General features: G+C 41.0%; 1 protein-coding gene across 1 annotated transcript in view; it reads right to left on the reverse strand.

The window, feature by feature from the left end:
- The window catches only part of flrt2 (fibronectin leucine rich transmembrane protein 2), a 57733-nt gene extending 48406 nt beyond the window's left edge, over nucleotides 1-9327 (reverse strand). Inside the window, exon 1 of the mRNA XM_036147678.1 lies at nucleotides 8604-9327. The gene's annotated coding sequence lies outside the window, so the exon portion shown is untranslated. The remainder of the gene's footprint in view (nucleotides 1-8603) is intronic.
- Between the last annotated feature and the right edge of the window lie 14944 nt (nucleotides 9328-24271).

Consider the following 24271-nt stretch of genomic DNA (forward strand, 5'->3'; position numbering starts at 1 on the left):
CTGGACCAACTCTCCTCTGGCGCAGACGGTTAAGATGTAGCGATAGAAGGGAATCCATCACTCAGCAGGCCACCGACAGAGTGAGTTAACTCAGCAAGAAACATGCAAAGCAGAAAAATAATTGTGTTTTGTGGCAGAACTGAAGACTGTCCGTACCACGCTGAGACAAAAAATAAACAAGAAGGCAAAGGATGTACAGAGACAGGAAAAGTAAATGTTTGTATAGTGAAGCCGAAGCAATGCGGGTAATAAAAACAGACACGCACCCGAAGCGATTTCCTAAGAAATATGAACATATCTGCCTGATAAAAGCCAAATGGAAGGAAGGGCATCGCCCTGCATAGGTATCTTCAGGATTAACTAATTGCTACTAAAGGAACACATTTTATCTACGCGAGGTTTGAAAGAAAAAACAAACAGGTAACCCCTACAGGAAGGGAAACCAGTTACAAAGCGTCCGAGTGTTGTTTGGGTTGAGAATGATACTCAGTGTCTTGTGTCATCGAGACCATTGTTTTCTCCCGCATCCCTGAGTGAAATACCTTTGGTATGTGCAATAAGAAACCAGGTGGTGACGTCACCTTCAGAGGTACGGGAAAAACTGACAGGGCAGTACAGAAAAGGGGATGAAAACAAAGGCCTATTTTCATGAGTTACCTAAAGGTTTTACCAGCACGCATTACACAGTGTACAAGTGTTTGAGACAAATAAAAGTTGTATGCTGTATATATATATATATATATATATATATATATATATATATATATATATATATATATATATATATACGTAAAGCATAAAACACGACGGCAGGTTTCACACTGAATGCATCTTTTAGAGAACATCGGGAGTATTTGGTGGATGCTTTTACCTATAAGAGCAGATATAATGTTATTTCTATAGTACTTATACATCTTAAGCTTACTGACAGTCATGTTACAACCTCAAACTTCAATGTATTTCAATGAGATTGCCAATGACCGAGACCACAAAGCAGATATTTGGAAAGGGAAGTAAAATTATACATGTTTTGTTGTTGTTTTTTTCACAAATAAAATTTCAATTCAGCCCCTATCAAAATTCTTAAAACCCTTTTTGATGTAACTAGGGGTTTGTGTCTACCAGCTTTGCACCTGCAGATAATAAATTTTCTCCCCATTCTCTTTTGAAGCATGTTCTTGTCATTCAGATTAGTTGAAAAGAATTTGTGAACAAATGTATTCAAGTTTTGCCTCGGATTCAAAGCCTACTGTAGCTCCAGTTGTATGTTAAGTTGTATGTTCCTGATGAAGTTCGAACCCTGGCCCAGTCTCCAGCCTGATGCAACCTCTGTTTCCAGGATTACGCTGAACTCTGACCACCTTTGCTTTCCCTGCAGAAGAAACACATCCCCACAGCAGAATGCTGCCGCTACCATATTTCATCTTTTGGGATGCTGTGATATGGGTGATGTCCAATGTTAGCTTTCTGCCACATATTACATATGAGATGAAAATTTAAGATTTGGTCTGCAGGGCCGTTTTGCTGTGTCATATGCATGGATTGTGTCAAACTGCAAATAGAACTTCTTATTGCTTTTCTTTTAACAACATTTTCTTCTTCCCACTGTTCTATAATTGCAGGACACATGGATTGCATTACTAAAAGGAGTCAGGTCGACTGATTCTCCCACCTCAGCCATGAATATCTGCAGCTTCTTCAGATGTAACAAAATAGGAAAATAAGGGATACATTTAATAGGACATCCAAAGATAATTGTTCTATATTTGACAAACCTAAGCTCTTTTGCTTCACAAACAAATTTAGTGTTTCCTTTGAACCTTTTTAAGCATTTCTTTCAACTTTGCAGCATCCCAAGTTTTTAGATTAAAGCACGACTCAAGGCTTTATTGTTTACACTAATGTGAAATGGAGTTGCACAAAATTACATTTTAAAAATGCAATTATAGCCAAAAGTAGATTTCTTGTGGATGTAGTAGAAGGTAAGGGAACATAGAAATAGCTAAATTGTGTAGGTTAACACTTCTTTTGGGATGTAAACAGAAACATCTGTGTGCTACAGATAGCTGCGCGCATCACCACTATATCAGTGTCGAGAAGTTGGACTCATCTCCATTCTTCATCTTATCAGCTGCTCCCTTTTTGGGTTTGTTCAGAGCGGGAAAAAAATGCTTCATCTGTCACTGGGAATTTTCTGCTTCTGCAGGAGGCTGCCGAAACACCGCTTGTAAAAATGACAACAAAAGGTTTTGCTCCAAAAGATCGACTCTTAAAGACAAGCTCCTAAAGGCAAGAAAGGCTTTTATCAGGTGCGAACATAAAAAAATCTAAGATAAAGAGGGAAGACGGGGGCAGACGGGGTCGGCTGAGTCGAAGATGTGTCAGAGGCGTGTCAGAGGCGTGTGGGCCCGTTAAATACTTAGTGTGGCTGGAGCAGAAAATCAAAGAGCAAAGTTGCATGTTGTGTGCTGTACGCCTGTCGGCGGGCCTTCTGGCTCACCGATGCGTTTTTTGGCCAATTTACGATGGCTCCAAAAGCAAACAGAAAGGGTTCTGCTTACAGACTGTAAAACATGCGTGTCAGCCTACTCAGTCATTGCCAGCACCGCGTGTACAAAAAGGCAAGACGGTGTTTTTACCTTTCATATCAGATTAACAGTAAATGTTAAGCTCACGTTGTATAAATAGTTGTTTTAAAAAGGGCCCGCTTGTGGGATTTAGATTGATAGTATGCTGGACGACATGTGTTGGATATACACCTCAGTACAGTGAGATTTTATTGTATTTTTTGAAGAAACACTTTTTTAAAAACACATTGATGAACATGGCCTCAGGCTTAAACAATTTGGGGATGTATTTCCCACAGTAGTGATTGACAGAACTTCCGTGGCTGGAAGACATTCTTTCACCATTAGTGTTGGTCCGTCGTCCCGGTTTTATGTCGGGTGAGCATCAACCCATTGTTTTGTCAAGTCACAGAATCAGGCATATTCACTCTCAAGGGATGCATCAAAAAACCTAAGCTTTCTTAAAATATTCTCAGAATATTTTAAGATTTAATTATTCTATTTAATAATACCATTTGCAAAATGGATATTTGAATAAAGACACAATGCAGCAAAACAATGTCCCAAGCACTGTGCCACCCATCTGCAGGAGTTTTCTGAATGGAAGCTTTTCCTTTGAAAACTAAGATCTAGTAAAGCTGTTCAGATTCAGTTTGTCTGAAGAAAAAAAAAAGGCAACATGATAAAATGAAAACCATCAAACAGGTTTGCTGCAAATATATATATAAAAAAACAAAAAAACCATAATTATTTCAGACAGGAGTGTGTGTGTGTTTTGGGCCTGGACGATAATAGGAAAAAGCAAAGCTATGTCATAACAGGATAAGATGGGGGGGGGCAATTACAAGGAAATAAGGTATTACACTAAAGCAAGCATTATCTACCACCTCGAGAAACCATTTATACATTTTCCACTGGTTCCTGCAATTGGTCAGCTAATTATAGATTAAATGTATTAGAAAAATAGGTTGTGTTGCCACGCTGTTGGAGCAACATTCAGCATTACCGAGGTAAGGCAATCGATATTAGTGAAGATAAAAGTATTTGCATAATGCTTCTTGAGATTAAATTAGCATCTCACTGGGTTGTTTCTGTGACACGAGTGTAAATTCCACTGCGGCGCCGCAAACTATATGTCTGACTGAGTCGCAATGTTCCTACCACAGTTTTCTTTCGACGTGTCCAAAACCTCTGCGGCAGTCTGGCTGAGCTAGAAATCTAATTTTGTGCGCTACAGCAATGCTTTATCATTATTTAAAGTCGTGTTTCGTTGTGTGCCAATAAAAAGCAACAAAAGTATGCAACGCTGTCACAGGGGCCACTCGTCTGGACTTTTTGAGAGGCCTTTTTAGGCAAAGAAAAATGTTTGATTCATTCATTTACGGTGCAACCCGCATGACTGCAGCATCAGTATCATGTCAGTTGCCACAACACAAAACCCAAGCGCTTGAATTACTCATTAAATTGAATTGGTCTAAGCGTATTTCCACCGTTAAATCTTCATAGCAGACAGTTAGTTGCTGTTTTGTTACATCAAAACAAAGTGAAACTTCTGCTAAGACTTTTCCTTCTTTACATTTTCAGTTTGCATATCAGAAATTCAAAATGTACACTTTATACAACCCATTTTCAACTATATTTCACTTTGAATAAGGCCAGAAATATGACAATTTTGTTGTAGTCCTTCTATCCAGATAGGCGTGTAAGTCAGGCTGAAATCGCCTTTCCATTTTGGGTTTAATGGTCGAGAAATGTCTTTACGCCAAAGTGGTTTAGGCTCAACATTTTCCGTAACATTGTTGCTACAGCAGTCAAAGCTGATTTTCTCGTTTGGGTTGGCAGTGGTTCATTTCAAAACGATGACATTTCACCACTAATGCTCACACACGCTGTATAACGCAGCACATGGAACGTCAGCGTGACAGACTCGACTGTAAGCCGGGGGTATGTCGGAAGCCGTGGAGTTTTTCCTCGCTTTTCTAGTTCTGGTCATCCTTTAGAGGTTAAGGCTAAATTATTTTATATATTTTTTTTACCTCTGCTGCAGTAGTCTGTAACTCTGTATTACAGGTCCCACATAAACAAGGGTCCAGTAGTCTCTAGTAAGATATGAGTGTTTGATGAAAATGTCTGTTGGTTGAAGCTGCCTTAGCGGATGTCGACTCCCTTGTTGGACCTCCAGACGTAAGTGAAGTCACTAGCTTTTTTTTTTTTTTTTTTTTTTTTTTTTGCCTTAGTCTTCATGTTATTCTAATGTCTCGGCAATGGACTCTAATCTAATGACCATGTTCCAACTACCCAGGTATTATCTTCAGAAAATATACATCTACAACATTCTTTCTGAACTATGTCGTCTCTGTTTATTTTCCAGGAGGCAGACGCAATATGAGCCCGGTTGGCAGGATCAAGGTTAACTCGCAGAAGTTTATAGTGAGAGCTTTTTTTTTTTTTTTTTTTTTTTACAGACACTTAACTCCAATTAACTTTCATCCTCCTATTTGCCTTTAATCACATTGTCCTATGGTATTTGACTCCATTTTTGTGTCCTCCTGCTACATGCCCAAAGAACAGTGAAGCGATGAAAGAACAAGCGTCTCCTTGTGTTGGATCTCCCTATTGGACCAAGAAATGTGCTGTAGTCTTCTTTCTCCATTTTCTCTTTGCCTACACTAAGATCTCTCTCAGTACTTCACATGTTAGCCCTCTCTCTCTCTCTCTCTCTCTCTCTCTCTCTCTCTCCGCTCCCTTGCAGGATTGCCTCCGGCCATGTCCAGCTGCAGACAGTGGCCGATTCATGCTCGTAGTAGGATGCTGCGTTTTCTACTGTACAACAGAATTGGCTTAAGCAAGCAACTGTTTCGGCATGAGAGAAAGAGTTCAAGAGAAATGTTTAAAAGAAAAAAAAAAGTCAGGAAAAGTCATCCAAGTGTTTCTTTTTATGATCCCTAACATTTTCAATTCTTTTCTAACACTATAAGGACTAAGTAGATCACCGTTGTGTCAAAATATTGCCAGAAAATGTTACTTCTCTTAAAAGTGTTAGAATGGACAGTGTTCAAACCGAGGCTCAACCCTCCCCCCCTTCCTTCTTGCAAAAACACATTCCAGCTGTCAAATGTGTTCATTCCTGCAGCAATATATAAAACTGTTTCAGACTACCTGCCTGTCCCCTAAAGCAATTACAAGTGACAGAGCTCACTTTTGGCACTTAAACCCAAATGCCTCAAAAAGGTGCCTGTTGAGCTGTCAGCCACCCTGACACATTAGTAACACACTTTGTTTTAGACCTGACACATGAATGACAATGCATGGAATTCACAGATTAGGAAAGACGCCCCTTCAGGAGACTGCGAATTAGAAAAGAAACCTACTCTGTTATGTTTATTCTAATTTTAAAGACTGCAGGTGGGGTAAGGATCTCTGAGTAGGATAATCATAGAATTAGAACTGAATGTGTGCTGTACGCCAGTTTAATTTACCATCTTACTTTATGTTGAAGTTTTTTTTTTATTATTCAGAAATATATAAACACAATAAACTTTGAAGTTAACAAGATTATATCAGATGTGTGTCAATGTAAATAAAGACGTTACAAAGATGTATACCAACACCAAGGGGGTAAGATTAGGCACAAAGTAATAAGCCATTTAGCAGAAATCATTAGCTAAACCACAGCAAAGGGATACATCACTTGTAAACATATGACTTTAAAAGAGAAGTCAACATAATTTTGGAGCTTTTCTATTTATTTTGTTTTTGTTGTTATTGAGATGTTTAATTCCACATTTTAAAGATTCTTCATTAATAAGACTGAGTAAACTTTTACACATTAGCATGAGTAAGTAACCTTAGATTTCCAATAGCTTTTAAGATGAAGACGTGACCTAAATGTAATCAGTCACAGACTTGTTGTTAAAGAGGCGGATGTTTTATTGTACACTAAGACAAAAAAAGCCTAAAAAACAGACTTCTGCCATAAAATTACTTTCAATCATGCCTATTTTAAGACATAAAACAAGGTAAAAGAAGCATAAATAATATATATATATATATATATATATATATATATATATATATGTGTGTGTGTGTGTGTGTGCGTGTGTGTGTGTGTGTGTTCTTATTTTGTCTTATTTGACATGATTAAAAATATTCATACCCGTTTTGACAATTAATGGACATCTTTCTTTCTGGCATTACAGCAATCGAACACTACATTTAACTGCTGAGCAGCTTTTCTTCGTCTTTGCACTGGCATTTTGGAGATATATCTCTGGTGATGAGCTCCAAGTTTTTGAGATTGGAAATCCTCCTTGCCATCACCCCAATCTTTGGCTCCCCTTCTCTATCCGATTCGAGTGAAGAGTATGGCTACGCTGCTCTATACTGAGAATTGTTGAAAAGAATTTAGAAAAAAAAACACACTTTTAAAATGAAGAGAATGAAAGCTATTCTGCCAGATGTGTGACTAATTTAATGTGTGGCTGGTGTATGTTAAAATGGTTTGCAAAATCTTAATTGTTAAAATAACATTACAACAGCATAAAGATAGCTGTAACAGCAGTTATCTTGAGTTTAAAGTTACTGAAATGAAACCTTAACATAACTCGACACGAGTTGACATTTTAGACGGAAGAAAACCTTGATTTCTGGACCCGATAACGACATGGATTTCTTTATAAAACAACACAGTCAGTGGTTCGGTGAAGGTGAGCTCGTCTGATCTCCAGGGGGATCCGTGTTATGAAGCCCTTTTATTTCCTTTTAGCACATTATAGATCTGACCTTTGACTCCGTCTGCTGTTCAGAGGCCATAGTGAAAGCTGCCACTGAATCATTCAGTAATTAAAATCTACGGAGAAAAAAAGAAAGCACCAGCAAACATTTAGGCTGTTGCCGTACAGCGAGTGTTGAATGTTTTCGGAAAAATAAACACTGAGGGGTTATGTTGATGCCAGCGAGGTGTGCGTTGTTATTTTCCATAAGATGCAACACTCTGTCATTAATCACATCCTTTGGCAGTGGTGGTGTGGTGTTCAGCGCACCGGAGGTGTATTAAGTGAAAGCCGTAAATAAAGCAGCTTTGTAAATTGAGTGCATTCGGGGCAGCTTTCTTTCCTGACGACAAAGCTTTTGATCATGGTGGATGTCATTATTTTCTTTGTGTGTTTACTTGCATCAGGTAGAGAGAGACTTCAGAACTCCCCCCCCCCTCCCACCACCACCACATAATGACACCTCTGCAACAGACAGAGATTAGAGATAAATGTTTGCATTTCACCCTCAGACTAATAAAAGGTAAAACTTAAAAGGTTCCAAGTTATTTTTAATGGCTTTCAGAGGGTGGAAAGAAAAAAAAAAAAAAAAAAAAACGGTGGCACATTCCAGACTGGCCTTTAAACTGATTTGAATTTTTAAAGCGACCCAGGAGAAAGCATGCAAGTGCTCTTTTATCGCGGTGGAGGGGGGAAAAAAAAATAAAAAGAGAAAAAAAGGATGTGTAACCACCCTTTTATTTACTGTCACCTGTAGGCCGCTCATTAAAATCATCGACCCTCTTTAAAACGCTTCTTGGAATGTTTCGTGTCACCCCCAAAGGTTGACGAGATAAGCACGAGGTCACGGAGAGCGTCGGCGAACAACAGGCAGCGAACTAGAAGGGAACGCGGCCGTCATGAATAATGCATGCGCCAAAGGTTTGTCTAATGGCACTCTTAAAAGTTTTAAAAGTTCATCCGTCAGCCGAGGATGCTCTTGGCTAAAAAGCATCTCCTCCCTCCAAACTCAGCGTGAGAGACACTGATTGGTGTAATTATGTTTGCAGTGATTACTTATCTTAATGGTACTCATCACAATATGAGACATGAATCACAATGATGAGATACAGTTTTAGTTTTTTTGGAACAGACCGTCTTTTCACTTATGTTTCATTTTTATTTAATTTTTTTTTGAGAAAAGGCTGCACAGCTCCTGAAGCCATCCACACACACACACACACGCATAGACACACACGTTGAATATCTCAAGTGGGACACTTACCATCTTTGGTCGCTTGTCGGTCATTGCAGGGTTAGGGGCGCTGAGAGCACGGAGAGCGCAGCCTCACCAGGGTAAGCTCACATCCCAGCTCCCGGACACAAGAAAGGAGAGCAACCGGGTTCCTTAGCTTCAAAAGCTCAGATGAAGGGCGGTGGAATCTGCTCGGTCAGTCAGGCCACGGATGAACAGCGACGCCGGCGATACGAAACAAGACGGACAAAAGTCAGAGAGAAGTCAAAGACACCCGGGAGTTGGCTCCTTCCTCTTTGCTCCTCGCTTCCTCCGGCGTAACACGACCCCCCCCCTTCAAGGAGACACGGCGGGGCAGGAACCAGTTCCAGACCTGTCCCGTTCCCCCGACAGCTGCCTCACCCTCTCCTCTCTCTCTCTCAGGTTCTCTCCGCTTTTTGGTATCGCTCAACTCTCGGTTCCGCGGCCCGGGCGATGAGCTCACCGCTGGGCTCGGGTTTCAGGTCCTCTAGCTTGGAATGCGAGGGCAGCGTTCACAGAGGCAGAGGTGCCGGGGAGGTCAAAGGGCTACTGGGGTAGTTTGGAGGAGCCAAGACGACGGAGGTATCTGTCATCTGGGACCAATGGAGGGATATCGGAGGGGCCGGAGTGGCGAGAACATAACAGGAGTTACAAGGGTCACGGGTTACGGATGTTGTGGAGCAAGGCAACACTTGACAGCTCCGGAGGCTACGGACTGGGCGACGCTCAGTAAATTCACACGCTCAAATTCACACACCAACTCACTACCACTTCTAAGTGCTAGATTTACTGCTCACTTAGAGACCAGAGTGTTTTCCTCAGGGAGAGACTATTTTTTTTTTTTCCTTTTGTTGAGCTGCTGCTTTTATAGATTTTCCAGACTTGGGTCAGCAATATGAGGTCTACAATTGGATTAAACAATTAAAGGTTGCCATGTCAAGCACAAAAGTAAAATTACCTTCGTTTGAGCTGTGCAACCGGATTATTGATACAAAAAATACATTTATGGTAATAAGGCTAATGACAAGTAAAACACAAAGCATGTCAATGGGTTAATACGATGATAATTCATAGAGCAGTTCAAAGATAATCATTAAAAAGTGAAACTGTCATAGTGGTAATATGATATATTTTTTTTTTTTGGTTTTCAGTTTTCTCAAAACTAGTTTTTCTTGGCTGATCACCCGAAGGCTCGCTGATCATGTGTAGACGTGCAGCGTAAACTAAGATCACAGCATTTTTGCATAATCAGGTCATTTGATCTGTTACCTTAATTATGTTATTCTTCAACAAGTATTTAAGCAAGCTGCTGCTTTATACGTTGCCTTATTTCTTTTTCACAGATTATTTAGTGAAATGTCAATGGACTCATCTTCAGAAAAGCCAGCAAAACATCTCACTTTAATAATCTTTAGATCAACTCCTGCTTTTTTTTTTTTTTTTTAAATCAATTCAATTGTTACAGTACCATCCGAAGTATTGGCACCCATGGTAAAGATGTGTAAATTGCCTTAAAATAGCATACCGTACTATCGGACTATAAAGGCACACTTAAAATCCTAAAAGTTTTTAAAAAATATTGATGGTGCTCAAAAACATGTTAAAATGTGTAAGCACGAATTTGGTTTGCAACAAAGCCGCTGCCCTCAATGGATATTTGGAGCATTACGGTACACTGTGTCACTACCTGATCAGCCCGTAACAGGACCCGTGAGCACTCTACAAGACTGCCTGACTGTAATGTCGAAACTAGAAGTGCATTCATGTAAGGTAGCCCATGCCCGGAGTTTGCGCTTGCAGCAATAAACCAAGTAACTTAATTCAATATAAAAGTTACGTTTATTTTGACATTATGTCAGAAACAGGGCAGTATATTCTACTCTGTCCTTCTGACAGAGACGGACAGCTCCCACTCTCAGGAGAGATCCTCATCCAGTCTGGTTTTCAACAGTTTGGATGTGTATTGAACAGTTTACCCTGTTGTAAACTTTTTAATTATCACAATGACTGTAGATATGGTCAACAATTATCCCTTTCCTGACTTATGAAGATCAAAAAAACCCATCTACCTTACTTCAATGGCATATTCTTATCTCATCCCTATTTTGAAGAACAGCTAGCAGAGTGTCACGTCATATGTATGCCACAGGGAAATAAGAAGGCATTACTAATTAAAATGAGATGGACCAGCCTTAAAATAGTATATATAAAACATTACTTGAGATTATTTATATTACTGGATTTGAGGCACTACGATTAGTGCCAAGATTTTAATTAGAAAAATTCAGTAGATTTTTGATCTACTGAATAAAAGTTGTAGTGAATAAAAGTGGAAGGTGGATTTTCCCCCCCCAAAACATTTCTGCATGGGGGGTAATAAATTTAAAGGAGCGATGTAGCATTTGTTCATCCTAATTCCTTACCCAAAAGATTTAAAGAAAAGTAAGATTTGACTAAACACATTAGACTAAACCCTAACACTTCCTTGCTATAAGGGTTAGGGTTTTTCAACAAAGTGGACATTTATATATGTTCTACTCTGATTATTTGGACAAAGGCTCCTTTCAGAAAATCCCTGACGTTTTTGTGCATTTGCATTCTTAGATTCAGCTCTTCAGAAAACAGAAAAAGAAAAAAAAGTACTATTTACTTGCAGAAAACCCTCCGTTTTTGATTTACCAAGTCAGTCCAGAAAGCCTTAGCAGGGGAGAGTGCATTTGCTGAGGAAAAAAAATGGCCAAATTCTAAAAGGGAGATTAGTTAAAGTGCTGAGATTTAGGAGGAATTATTGCTGGACTTTTACATCCGACTGTGCTTATTTTAAGATGGCGAACTTTCAAAGCTAAAGCTAATTTTTTGCCAGCTGTACAGACATTTCTAAGGGAGCAACAAAAATGACGTGAATTATGTTATTTTATAAAAGTTTCCATTTCCACTGTCTCTTATTTTCCGCAGCGGCTCCTCAGAACATAAACATCCTTAGAAAGCGTCATGGTTTTCTTGAGCTGAATTCATGGTGAGGGCTTTTTAAATACTTTTTTTTTTTACGTTAGTTTTATTCCTAAATATTTATTTTACCTCAAATCTTTTACTGCAACATCTTCTCTTTCCTATGCGTCACAAAGCACCACAGCCACTGCGGCAGACGGCGAATTCCTCGGCCGTGCTCTCGTTGAACGTGCGAGTGCAACACTGTTAACAATTACTGACACCTGTTCCGCGGCACATTTGCTTTTGCCTCCACGAACGCGTGCAGGTACACTCTGTGATAATTACACGGTGTTTGTGCCACCTGGAGTGGGCCGGCAGAGGTGCGAGGACAGGTGCTAATTCCAGCTGATGGCTAACCCGACAACACAGACCGCAGAGAGAACAACTATTACCTGGGAACAAAGTGTTACTTTTAAAAGGTGTCATTGTCAGGCTGACTTTCCAATGTAACAAAACGGCTCGCTAAAGTGGTTTGGCATTTATTTGTTTCTCACTTTTCTTCTTCCATCACCCTGCTCCTGCCCCCTTACAACCCCCACCGCTCACCCCAGCCTCACTCCTACCCTGCTGCTCCAGCCACTAGGAATGTATGGTCTTTATTAAGAGGAGGAAGTGAGCACCACAGGCCTAACATCTCAGGTGTCTTGATCCCTTCCACCCCCCCCCCTCCCCCCCACACTCCCACCCTCGTGGCACCCCTTACAAGTGGGGGCCAGCTAATCGCTCACCGATAGCAGGGTTCCGTGAGGATCTCCGGTTCTCAAAAGAACGTTCCTGCCCTCCTGGCTTACGTGGTGTGCAGTGGAAAAAGCTTGTACGTCCTTTGTGCAGACGTGTGTCAGACCGGGCGTACCCTCGGCGGGGCTGTTCCCATGGGAACCGCGGCGATAGCGAACAGCTTGTTTTTGTGTTTTTTGGCAGTGTCGTCGCCGCTGGAATACTGACAGGCACTGGGGAGGTCTGATATGCAGAGACTCGTTGCCAGGTAGGCCCAATGTGAAAAGATGTTTTCGCTCTGACTTTCCCCCGGTGTGTTTTCACATCCACGCCGAACTCGGCTGGGTCACGCGGCTCAGAGCGGAACTCTGCAGAACTTTTTCACCTGCGTTGGAGCGAATGGAGTTTATGTTTCAGAGTGTGCCTTGTGCCACGAGCTGACAGGCTGAACTTGTTCTTGAGGGTTCACAACCCCCCCCCCCCCCCCCCCCCCCCCCCCCCCCCGGGGGGGGTCCCCCATGAGATCGGCTTTGGTCAAACGACTGCAGGTTAGTGTTACACGTCTCCGCATGCCCGGTCGACAGACACTTGGCTTGGGTTCTGACCTTACCACGTCTCACAGGGAACTCCACACCAGCCAGGCAGGAAAAAAGAGAAAATAATCTCCTCTTTAACATAAAATTTCCAAAGATAACATCGCTACATGGTCTAGCTGGTTTCATTAGCATATTTGTAATCGGAGGACTTGCCGCTTTTTTCTGAAAGAAGTCGCCCCTAGAAAGGCGAGCGCCAGTTTAAGAAATCCATCTGCAGTCATCGCCACTGACTTTGGCCGCTCCCCAAGTAGGAACTGATTTCCTCATGAAAACAAAATAACAGTGTATTGAACAAAGAATGCATATGAATATTCGTCTTTAAAAAACATTTCATTCTAGCTCTGGCTTGAATGTTTAGGGTTTTTGCCTTCTTGAATCGGCGTCACATCAGTCTAAAGCCTTTTGCAACCTCTAGCAGATTTTCTTCATAAACCGTCATGTATTTAGCTCCATTCATCTCCGCGTCAACTCAAAACAGGTTCCCTCTACCTACAAAAGAAAAGCATTCCCACCGGATTTGACATTGGGATGGTGTATTCAGGCTGACGTGGAGTGTTAGGTTTCTTTCACACAGAATTCTGCATGTTGGACAAAAAGTTCAATTTTGGTCTCATCTGAAAAGAGTCCCTTCTTTCGCCCCTTTGCTGTGTTCCCTGCAAGACTTGTGGCAAATGCTAAACAAAACGTCTTTGTGCCATACTTCCCACAAAGACCAGATTTATCGAGTGCATGACTAATAGTTGTCCTGTCAACAGATTATCCTAATCTCTATCCTGCTGGGGGCTGCTAGGGGGAGGATGGTGGGGGGGGGGGGGGGGGGGGGGGGGTCGGGCTCCATCAGAGCCAGGGATGCAAGCAGACCAAACAAACTCACTATCAAAGTAGGAAAGATTGTTGGACAGAACCTGCAGAAATCACAGTCAGCAAGGGCCTGAAAGGTTCCCTAATACAGAAAAATAATTCCACCCTTTCATGACCCCCTGCAGGCGATGTTGAGGGGTTTTCTCCCTCAGAGTCATTCAGCTCCGCTGTCACAACGAACGTGACAGGAAACCATTTATTCAATTTTCCACCTCTCCGTACAACAGCTGTCTGATGTGTAACAAAAGCACTATAGATCTATACACAAAAGAAAACTTTATCTTTAACTTGTATATCTCTGTACGGTCATATTTAATATCAATTTAAAAATCATTATTTAATATTATTGACAAGTTTAATAAAGTAACTCTATTCCCTAAGCACCACACATTAGAGAGCTATATACAGATTGGTGTTTTCAAGCATTTATTTCTGGTAATTATTAAAAAATATATATTTTTAATACAGAAATGTGGGCTTGATGAAAAGTATTTTTGACACCATGTTGTTATTCTGAAAACGTTTTTCCAATCTGAAAAACAAGCCTTGTCAGAAAGCACTTTTTTGGGGGTGATTATGAGTCTATATTCAAATGTCTAATGTCCCACATTTTGGGAAGAGTACGGCTTATACTTTTTCAGTTATGAGATTCTCCCAGCTGAGATTTGGATCTCTGCCGCTCCTCCAGAGTTACCAATGGCTTTGATTAATGTTCTCTTTCCTAGCCTGTCATCAATCTCTTTCCATTTTCAGATGAAGGATGGAATAGAGCTCTGTCAGATCTTCAATGCTTGGTATGTTGTCGTGTCACCTAATCCTCCTATAAACTTTTCCCACACCTATCTATCTAACCTGTTTGCTTGGTTCCTTGGTCTTCCTGATGCTGTTTGTTCAGTAATGTTCTCTAATAAACCTCTCAGGCCTTCACAAAACCACTGGATGTACTGTATATGCAGGAGGCCTCTGCAATGTTTAGGAAACAAGTGGTTGTAATATTATTGTTCAACATTCGAATGGAGAAATATAGATCGCAATCCACATTGTCCTGAATCTGCTTTTGATTTTCCATAACTATGATGTTGATGATTATGACGTGGACCTCGCCTCTCAGCCAATGACTGCTGGGGATAGGCACCAGCCCCCTAACCCTCTAACCACCCCACACAAATAAGGGATAGATGACGTTCCTTTTACTCTCCTTTAGCATCTCAATCACCGATACCTACATCAGGTGAAGGTAAAAAATATATAGAAAATATATTTTGCCACACAGTATAGGAATACATGGCATATAGCATACATGGAAATAGATGGAGGGAAAGAAGAAAGGAAAGATCCAAGAAAGGTAGGAACATGGAAGTAAGTCACAAGGAAGGAAGAACAGATATAAGGAGGCAAGGGTAGAAAGGAATGAAGAAAAGACACAAGGGAGAGAGCTAGGACACAAGGAAGGAAAGAAGGACACGATGAACAGTGGAAGGAAGACAAGAATGAGGGAGAAAAGAAAGAGGATAGAAAAATAAAACGAATGAAATAAGGTCAAGAGGGAGGAAAGAAGAAAGGAAAGAAAAAAAGGAAGGGCAAATACAAGGAGAGAACAAAAACTTAAAAAAGGATAAAGTCTAAAGTCTGTTAGTACAAATATTTTTCCTCACTCTATTTTTGTATCCACGCTTGTGCACATCTGGAAAATATGTAAATCAAATTCTACACTTTTCCAGACGGTGAAGGAACCCCGCGTGAAATTCCCATAAAGCACACTGAAGTTTGTTAAGAAAATGTGAATAAGCTGTAGGGGTACGACTTGCAAGGCACTGTGTGCCGGACAAACAAAAAAAAAAAAAACACCATCTGTGTTCTGGAACAAAGAACAAAAGTCTGCCTCTGACCTTCATACATCAAACAGAACCCTGGATTGGATATAATGTCTTTTTTTTTCTTTCATTAATATTAGACCGGCAGAGAGCGGGGCCGCCTTGAAATGAAATTAAAGCGCGTGTTTACTGTGCAAACGACTACCTCACTTTATGGTGTTTGGATTCTTAAATGAAAACATTCGCCGAGGAAGCCTTCGCCAGGTTTCTTGCTGAGAAAGCGAGCAGCCAAAAAAAAAAAAAAAAAAGAAAAGAGCCTCCCCCCCTCTCCATAGCCAGCTCGCCTGGGACAGCGGGGTAATTACATCATTTGGAGATGGAATGAAAGCACTTTACACGCGAAAGTAAGTGAAATGCTTTATTGCTCGCGGAATTGCCAATTAAAAAGCAACACCTGGAACACAGAGGCTCAGCTGAAACAGCCCCGCTCCCCTTTGACGGGGCCAAAATCAGCCGCCCCTGTTCCACAGAGGCCTCTGGAGAATGTTTTCCTTTCTGTCTCCGGCTCCCCCGTCTCACCCCAAAACCTTATTTGTGAGAAAAAAAAAAACGTGTCGACAATGCACCTTCACATTGGCCCGCGGCGGACCGCGTGTCACCAAAAGCCCTACGTGTTCGTTAGAGGTATTAATAAAACACATTTCCAGGGTCGGGAATGTGGCATGGCTGCAAGGTAAACCTGCACAGGACACGCTACTGAGAAAGAAAACAGTGGTGATTCTCTCCAGCAGCCAATCTCCTGTCACTACCCCCCCCCCCCCCCCCCCACATCCAACACATACATACATGCCTTGGCCGTTCCCAGCTCAGATGTGGTCTATGATTTGGACCACATCCACAGGGTCTTCCTCATAGGGGAACTAAGAGGAAGATGCAGACCAAGCTGAGCAAAACAGAAAAGTTTATTTTATATTCCTGCAGAACAAAAACAGACCTCAGTCAGTGGTATACATGGACCTTCTATAGCCGTATGTTTACTGCCATGAATAGAATCAGTTCAAGGCTACTGTACGTCGTCACAGAGGAAGCCAGACTGTTATCTTCCCACCTACAGTCTTTGAGCCTTCAATGTTGATCATTGCCAAGGCTAACAGGGATGAGCAAGTCAGCATTTCTATATACAATTCCATTTAGAGGTGAATGTACACTTAATATGGGCGATGTCATTTCATTTATTGGTTCTTAGTCATTTCTAATGTGAATAAATGGTAAATTTACCATTGACCCTTAAATAGGCTGAAGACGTGAATCAGAGAAATGAATGAACACAAGATCTATGTGAACAGAAGAAAGTAGAGCTTGTTTTTCCTCATTACCTGACTCATATTAAACGTAAAAGTAAGTAATTAAGTAAAATCGTTGTATCATAACAGCCCCGGATCCATTTCTTTCTTGTCCGTACCTGATGAAAATCTTTTTTTTGAAATGCAACATTAATACTTTGATTATTTTACACTTATATTATTTTTAGATTAGCAGAAGCAAAGAGATGTTTCATGTTTAATTAATTTTCTCTCTGTACATGAATACTGAAGTCCTAAATTGCATTCAGTGTTTTTTTTTTTTCGTTTTTTTTTTTCTTTGCTTGCCTTTGTAGAGTAAATGAACAATGAACAGTTTTTCATGACGTTTCGCACAGCACCCCCGACTGTCATGTTTCTGGCGAGCTTTTGACCCATGTGCAGAATCAAAACAGGATTTAGAAAGTTGAGTAGACAAAATAATTATTTAAAGGCAAAGGTTAAGAAATAAGGGGTTACTGGGGCTCTGGTCATTTGGTTCAGGGGTCCCCAGGAGGGTTGAGGCAGGAGCATGGATGATAAAGAAATCATCCGAATAAATTATCAAACTACTTCCTGACTGAGGGAAGATGATGGAGGTAGGTAGGTAACCCTGGTGGAGGTTAGAGTTGGAGAGTTCTTCTGAAGATGATTTGGTTTCCAATGAAATTTCCTGTATGGACTATGTTTCCCTGCAAACAGAGCCTTGAGCTCTTGGTAAGGACAAAAAGAGCAGAGCAAGCAGGCAGGGAGCTGCTGGGGACGACCATGGATGGGTCTCTGGCAGACATCTGCCATGAAAGGTGCCCATGGAATAGAACTGGTATAGCCATGGAGCCAACAGATGGACTGCAACCTGAGGAGCAACGAGGGCACAATCGATGAGCTCAAAGTTCAGGCCAAAAACATGAATAATACCCTCAAAAAATGCAGTCAGAAAATAAAAACACTCATGTAGTTGTTTTGGCCGATCCACCCTAAGTAGAAAGCAGCTATTCTGAGTATGTCTACGTCATTCTGTCATACTCTGGGTTTTCGGTTTCAGAACAGGTGATATCAATCAGGTAAGTAAAGTCAGAGTCCAATCAACCCTGAGTTGAGCGCGAGCATGAAAGAAGCCCTCATCAATGGAACGCGGATAACGCAACTCACCATGGCAACGGCAGCAAATAAGAAGCCTTGATGGCAGGAAGCGCATTTCCTGCCATCGGAATTAGAAATCTTTAACAAATGCATTTGGAAAATATTAAACCAAAAATAACAAAAATAAACAATGCTGTTGCTGCAGAGATAGCGAGTTTTTGCTAAAAATGCACGAGTGATATGAGAGCTTTTAAACAGAAAATTAAAGCTGCATTCACACACTACACTCCACATCCAAAAAGGAGGCGGGGGGTGCATTGATTATGCATCAAGGTGCAACCCCTCGGCATTAAAAGGATGTGGCAGCAACTTATGTAGGCTTATATTTGAAGCTGAAATAAGGTGATGTTATGTAAGTGAAGAAATTTGACATAGCCCTAAAGGTGTTGGAGGAGGGGGGGTATGAATGGTAACTCAAATATGTCAATGGAAAAAATAGGGCTGGAAGTCTCAAAATTTTAAACAGAATAAACTATTGCTTTCATTATGTGTGGTTCTTTTATTCAACTTGTGGGTCTTTAACTATGGAACAACATTAAACTCTACTATAACTGAGTGCAGCAGTAACATTCCTGACAGCGCGACATACAGCAGCCTCTGAAAGAGTTTATGAAAAAGCTGCTGTTGGCATAAAAACAAAGAGCTGCACAAATTGTTCAGAACTGAGAGCGTCCCCGTGTTGTGTTCAAAAAGTGATGTGCAGGCTGAGAATTTTGAGACGAATCATTGACAGAGGTGAAAACTGTAATGCTTGAAAAATATATTGATCCAGAAATGATGAGACATTTAATCGTGTTCTGATCAGATTCTCCCAACAGAGATTTCTGTGGAGTATTTGCGCTCCAGCATACAGCCTCCTCCAGAAAAGGACACACCTTTTCCGACAAAACTTAAACAACTCTGCTCCGTAGCAGGGTTGTATCACGGAGTAATTTGTTGTCATAATGTGACGCGGGGTAACGGCTTCCGAGCTTTCTGTAACGGAAAAGGCAGGATAAGCAGGAATTTACTCCAGAAATTACTCTGGATATGCACTCACATCTGTGGTTATTCAGGCAAGTTTTGACCCAACCCAAAAATAAAACCATGGATACCAGATTTGTGAAAGTTGATTGGTTGATATTTCATGGTCTATTATAATCCAAGTTTTTTTTTTTTTTATATCTCTGGATACTCCAACTGAATCCCTTCTGTTGTCTGTCAAATTTGATGATCTCTTTAACTAAATGTGTTATTGAAATGGATCTTTTTGTCATAAAATCACACAGAATGTTCTGTAACAGATTTTATTTCTCAAGGAAACTATCCAAGCTACTAACACAAAATGTTACTTGTATTTTTGAGAGATGTGATCGTAATTTAACATAATTTGGCTTTTCAACTGACAAATGATTTCCTGTCAGAATCTTTGCACAGTGGGAAAACTTTAGCTCTTTAATTCTTCGTGGACAAACACCTGATCTGGATTCCAAGTTAAATATGTGTTCTGGCAACGGCGTCAATGTCTGTCTTTATCAAACTGATGTCTGTGTCAGGCTGGGGACATAATGGTCTTGCAATTACTCACCATGTATTTTGTCTTTTAAATCCTGCATTTGAACTGTTCTTTTTCAAGGTTGTAATGGTTTTACAATGAGCAACAGGAGTGCTTTTTAAAGACAGAGTGGGTGTAAAAATGTAAATTTATTGTGAATTTTCTCTAGTCGCCTCTCGCCCATTGACCGCTGGAGATAGGCACCAGTCCCCTGAGACCCTGCATGGATGGGTGGGTATAGATCAGGGGTCACCTTTTTGAAACTGAGCGCTACTTCATTGATACTATGTCACACGAAGGGCTGCCAGTACTGACCTTTGAACTAGAAGAGTCAGCGCTCACCATTAAACATATCTGCAATGCTTCTTTTTTCAGATTTAGATTGTCATTTTTAAATCAATATAAAACAAAGTATGATTACAAAAATAGAGCAACAGGCTAAAATAACTATTTAGATGCAGCTCACTGGAGGTTTTGTGAGTTTAAGAACAGGCTTGAGGGAACTACATGTGGTACTTGGGGGCTACCTTGTGCCTGTGGGCACCATGTTGGTGACCGCTGGTATAGATAATGGATTGATGGATAGAATTTCCCTTGTCCACACACAGTTTAAACTACACACACAAGCTCAGATATATGCATACACCCTTACAAATATTTAAATAAATACCTCTTAGTAGGTTGGACCCCAAAATTAGCTTTGCGTAGCCATCAGCAAACATCTGGCACAATTCTGTTTTGATATTTGATCGCTCTTCTTGAGAGAATTATTACAGAACTTTGGGAAGACCATTGAGAAGATTTTAAAGGATGTTCAGAAACAACCCCGTTGTGTTAAAGCCATGCAGAAACTGGAAGATGCTGGAAAACCTGTCGATCTGCTGACTGTTTGTTTCTCAACTGAGGTAGAAATAGCAACAACGGGTTTGAGTAACAGTTTGCTAGCCACACCATGGATTTGAGCAAGAGTTTGTCACTTGAGCAAGTTTGTTGGTTGAGAAAGAGTTTCTTACGCAACCTTTTGATTTGTCATGGCTGCGCGTTCACATGCATTTCAAGCAAGTCAGTTTATTCCAATCGATGCCCGCTGTCCGCTTTCATCTGTATACATCAGGAATCTTTTGAGAACCATAAATGTGGGTTTGGATGTTTGCTAAGTGTTCAGGTTGTAAGTGAGACAGTCAACTAGGTAGAGTTGCACAACATACTGTGTTGAATTGTGAGCCTCATTACAATCTCAGTTTGTACAATATCACAATCATAAAAGACTGCTTAGATGAACCATCTGCTAGGCTGTCATATTTAAAGTGTCATGCATTTACTCTCTGCATAGCAACAACACCAATTGGTAACCAATATTGCCATTGTAATTTGCATATTTAAGACAATTTTCTTGGGAGATATTTACAAATGTCAAAAATGACCAAAGGGTGTCTAAAGTTCAGAGAGGCATGTTGAATGAACTTTTCAGAATGGTTTGCCCACCCTTTGTTCGATGTTGTTTGTCAGCATCTAGCAATCCATCCTGAAGGATGATAAGGATTTATTTCTTCTGAAATCAGGGGTCGAGTCCAGATCTTGCCAAAAATTGGACTGGCACACCAAGTCAACTGGTGTAGGTGTAGGACGGATCGCACAACTGTGGCCTTTATTCACCCCTCGCAGAGAAATAAAAAGGGGGAGGCATGAAGCTATCCTGAGGTCAGGATCCGAACCCAAGAGAGCTCTGTCAAAGACAAATCCCTCTTTCCGCTGTGCCATACATACTTTCAATTTCCAGAAATTTTCATCTCTTAATTGTTGGTTTTAACGGTTAAAGTGTCAGAAATTGACAGCACCATTCTAATTTAGCTTTCATTTTAGTTTTTAGTGCAAGGTTGTCTGAAAGCAAATAATCCACTTCTGTCCCTTAGTAGTCCTTCAAAGACTGCCATAAAAACCTTGTATACTTTTTCAAACTCTTTTTTATAGATTATATTATTAACTTCAGTCCTGAACAAGCAGCAAATACTCATGAATGAATCTGTTTGTTTTGGTATTTTTTTAATTCAAGGTGACATATTGTGCAATGGAGGGAGGTGGACAGAATGCATTGAGCCTGGGAGGGTCAACATTAGGAAGCAACATTTATTTGAAAAGAATTTTTATTTTTCTGTGCAAAACTTGTATATGTACAATATAGAAAAAATTGCCAATTAGTAGATTTACAGCATGAAAACATATCTTCACCTTGTGCTAAATAATCAAACATGATATTTTAAAAGAATGTCAGTAAAAAAGAAAATAGAATCAAATGGCAACGAAAGTATTTAAAATCATAATTGGTATTTCCTGGGAGCTTCTTAGTTTTTCTTTCAGGGTTTCCTCTTGCAGAGGTCGCCACAGCGAGTCACATGTGTCCATCTAACCCTTTCTTCTGCACCTTCTTCTCTCACACCAACTACCTTACTGTCCTATTTCATTCCATCTCTAAATATCATCTTTGGTCTTTGGTCTTCCAACCTCACCATCCTTCTACCAATCTACTCACTATCCCTCCTCTGAACAATACAGGTCTGGCTTTATTTCCAATACATCTAACATGAGCTGTCTTTCTGAGGTATTCATTCCTGATCTCACCTGTCTTCGTCACTCCCAAAGAGAACCTGAAAATCTTCATCTCCGCTTCCTCCAGCTCTGCTTCCAGTCATTTCATTAATACCACTGTCTCTAAACCAGACAATATCTCTGGTCTCACCACCCCCATGTACACCTTTCTTTTCATTCTTGCTTATAGTCTTTTATCACATAGCACATCTGACACCTTTCTCCACCCATTCCAATCTGCCAGGACACGTTTCTTCACCTATTTTCCACAATCACTGTTGCTCTAGACTTTTGACCCTCGGTACTTAAAATCCTCCAGCTTCTTTTTCTCTGCTCCCTGTAACCTCACGGCTTCACTTTGGTCCTTTTCATTTACACACGTATTCTGTCTCGCTATGACTAACCTTCATTCCTTTTCTTCCCGGGCCAAACCTCCATCTCTTTAGATTTTTTTTCCACCTGTTCCCTGCTCACACTGCCGATCACAATGTCATCTGCAAACACCATAGTCCATGGAGATTCATGGCGAACCTCAGCTGTGTACCTATCCATCACCACAGTAAACAAGAGGGGGCTCTCTTTATGTTCACTGCATGCTGCATCTCCCTGTAATCCTGGCGAATCTCTTCAGTGAGTTCCACTTCTTGGCTGATCTCTCTATGAACACATTACTGTATTTCCTCATTCTACCAATATGTCTCCTTATCAGTTTTCCTTCCAGAACACATGTCAAATACTCGCACACCTGTCTCCCTGATAGCATTAGTTGTAGTAGTCCAACCACTCAGAAGCAACTCCTAGCCACTTAGAGTCTGTCTCAACTCCTCCCTGAAAGCCACACAACTTTCTTTTTTAGCTTCCACCACTTTGTCCTAGGCTCTGCTTCTGTCCTCTTCAACGTCCTCACCATCAATGTCATTCTACACACTATCATACTGTGCTGTCTGGCAAGACTCTCACCAGCCACTACCTTGGAGTCACGGAGTTCCTTCAGGTTACCTGTGTAATCCACCTGTGTGCTCCTTACCTCTGCTCTTGCAAGTCGCCCTGTGTCCCTGCCTCTTCTGGATGAAAGTATTCTCTACAGTCATCTCCATTTTCTTTGTCTACCACCTGTCCTACAGCATTCCTACTCTGGAAACTAAACCTGTCACTTCCTCAACACCTCTGTTCCCGGTTCCAAGGTTTCAGCTGAAATCTGCACCAACCTCCACTCTCTCAAATACGCTCAAATATTCTGTATCACTTTGCCTAACTCACTCCAGAATTTCTCCTTTTACTCTAACTCACACCCCACCTGTGGGGCATAACCACCAACAACATTGAACATCATTCTTTCAATTTCTAGCTTCAGACTCATCACCCTATCTGACACTGTTTTTAACTCCAGAACATTCCTGACACACTCCTCCATCGTGATAACCCCTACACCATTCCTCTTGCCACACCACAGTAGAACAGCTTGAACCCTGCCTCTAAGCTTCTAGTCTTGCTATCTTTCCACTTGGTCTCCTGAACACACTGTATGGTCATCTTCCTCCTCTGCATCACATCATCCAGCTCTCTAACTTTTCCTGTCATACTTCCTTCAGTCAAAGCCCCTACCCTCAGTCCTAGACTCTTGCCCTTTCTTCTCTCTTTGCCTACAGACATCATCCTCGTCTTCTTTGCTGACGAACAGTAGCTCATTTTCCACTGAGAACTTGTGGTGGTTGTGGTCTTTACTTAGTTTAAAGGCATATTGAACATCTGGCCAATGTTGATGTAATTTAAAAAAAAAAAATAGACTTGTCTGTGGACCCAGGGAGCTGTTCTCAAAATATCCCCCTTTGCTTTTTTTGCTGACATAGTTTATGTCCAATACTTTCTCCGTAGCTGTGCTTTTGGGTTTCCCACATCTGACCGGCAGCCACCGTGACCCGCACAAAAGATGAACATCAGCCCGCGCTGCCATGGCGACACTAGCGGTTACGATGCTGGCAGGCAGTGCCGTGGCAACAGCACTTGAGGGCACGGATTTGTGGTGTTAGAATGGAGACCTTATTTACTTTGCAAATGTCTTTACCAGCCGTGTTGGCTTATTACTCCCGGGTCC

The sequence above is a fragment of the Fundulus heteroclitus genome, chromosome 15 (assembly GCF_011125445.2).
Source record: "Fundulus heteroclitus isolate FHET01 chromosome 15, MU-UCD_Fhet_4.1, whole genome shotgun sequence".
Lineage (NCBI taxonomy): Eukaryota > Metazoa > Chordata > Actinopteri > Cyprinodontiformes > Fundulidae > Fundulus > Fundulus heteroclitus.